The sequence below is a fragment of the Arachis duranensis genome, chromosome 1 (genome assembly GCF_000817695.3).
Source record: "Arachis duranensis cultivar V14167 chromosome 1, aradu.V14167.gnm2.J7QH, whole genome shotgun sequence".
Lineage (NCBI taxonomy): Eukaryota > Viridiplantae > Streptophyta > Magnoliopsida > Fabales > Fabaceae > Arachis > Arachis duranensis.
In genome coordinates this window covers 987,826-989,881 of record NC_029772.3, presented here as the reverse complement: position 1 = coordinate 989,881, position 2,056 = coordinate 987,826, and the positions used below count along the sequence as shown (strand labels likewise).

Below are 2,056 nucleotides of genomic sequence, written 5' to 3'. Positions count from 1 at the left end.
AGACGCGACAGTTGTTGTTACAGACATGGCTTCAGCCTCTAATCAATGATTACAACTGGCTACACCATGGATGCAGGGGATTTGATGGGAAACTTGTGGAAGAAGGAATTGGGAGGACCATTCTGACGTTGCCGCTGGAGGATCAGAAGAGTATTTTGCTTTCTTGGTTGGCAAGTTTCTTGAAGAGTGGTGATAGCTGCCCCAATCTTCACAGGGCTTTTGAGGTGTGGTGGAGGAGAACTTTCATTAGACCATATGTGCAAAGTCAAGGCAGCAATGCCATGACTCATACTTCAATGTTGTCAAAGCAGCAATGATTATTTCAAATTAGTATAGATGGGATTTCAGGAACAACAATACTACATAAATATTATTATTTTATGTTCTGTGCTAATAATTTACATTCATATTTAGGGAGTTATTTATATAAAAACGCTTAAAACGTCTTTTTTTAAAGATATTTTTTAATAACTAAAATTTAACTTATATAATCGATCAAACTGTATTATTTTTGTCAAAATTAAATTAAATAAACTAAATTGACCAAAAAATTGATAAATTAAATTTTGAATCGATTTAAATTAATATTTTTTTATAAAAAATAACTATAATACTCTTATTATAAAAATAACTAAAATATTCTTATTATATATATTAATTTTAAAAATCTTAAATTCTAATTCTACGATGGCACAGAGAGAAAAGAAAGATTAGAATTTAGAGTTTTAAAATATATAGTAGAAATATTTTAAGTCATTTTCTATAATAGGAGTATTATAGTCATTTTTATAAAAAAAATATTAATTTAAATTGGTTCAAGATTTGATTTATTGATTTTTCGAGTAAACCGATTTATTTTATCTAATTTTAACAAAAATAACATAATTTGATTGATTATATAAGTTGAATATTAATTATTAAAAAAACATCTAATATTCTCCAACTATTTTTTTTATATTACAACAATAAAGAACTAATAATTGTTTTCTATTGCAGGATATTGAAATCTGAAAACAGTGACATAATCATATTGCTCTAATTTATTGGGTTGAAAAAAGACAAAGTAAAATAGTCTTCTTCACTATATATACTATGACTGACTAGTACTGCAGTACAAGGAATTCTCTAAATACGGTAGAAAAAGACTCGAAAGAATCAAAGGTTCGGTCATTTTTCTTAAATTTTTGATTATACAGAATAGAATTATAGTACAGAATTTATCGACTAAAATTTAGTTCTTTTACCGGCTTAGGCTTAATATGTTCATAAATTCGCGGACCTGTAAATTAGAAATTCATCTCGGACAATTGCACCTTCTCAAATTGTTTCTTTTTAAGAACCAAGAAGATTTGTGCCAAAATAATCGATGCCTTAAAAAAAAGATATTTTAAACATTTTTATGTGCGTAGCCCTTTCATATTTATATATAAATTTTAGGATAAAACAAACGGATAAATCATTTTAGCCTCAAAATTATGCCAATAAGTTAATTTTCGGTATATATAAATATGTCTTGAAAAATTCAATAGATTCGATTTACACTTTTTAGTAGTAAATCGAATAAGCTTAATTCGATTTAGTACTTTTAAGTTAATTGTTTATTCTATATTAACTTTAAAATATAAATATCAATAAAACAATATTTTTATTTGAATTTAATTAAAATATAAATAAAACAAAATGAATAAGAATAGAAATCTAACTTTTGTGTTTTAATTTAAATCTCAAAAAATCTACATTTTTATAAATTTATTAATTTAAGACAAAACAATAAACGATTTCTAAAAATTCATTAAAAATTATCATTTGACTCATTAGTATTTAAAAAATTATTACCGAGACTATTGATGTTAAAAAAGTTAATATAAAGTATAGTCCTCCAAAATGACATAGGGGTGGCAAACGGGCCTAAACCCGTCAGGCTGACTCGCGTAACCCATCGAAAAAGGCAAGTCGGGTTGAAAAATTGGGACCGCCAAATAGCAAAAATCCGCCTAACCCGCACGCTTAAACCGCGGACTTTGGCGGGACGAGGTGGCCTTTCCCGTCAGGCTTA

At 27.3% G+C, this 2,056-nt stretch overlaps 1 pseudogene; it reads left to right on the top strand.

The window, feature by feature from the left end:
• LOC107473732 (BTB/POZ domain-containing protein At3g50780-like) overlaps positions 1-381 on the top strand; it is a 3,594-nt pseudogene extending 3,213 nt beyond the window's left edge.
• The last annotated feature ends 1,675 nt before the right edge of the window (positions 382-2,056 follow it).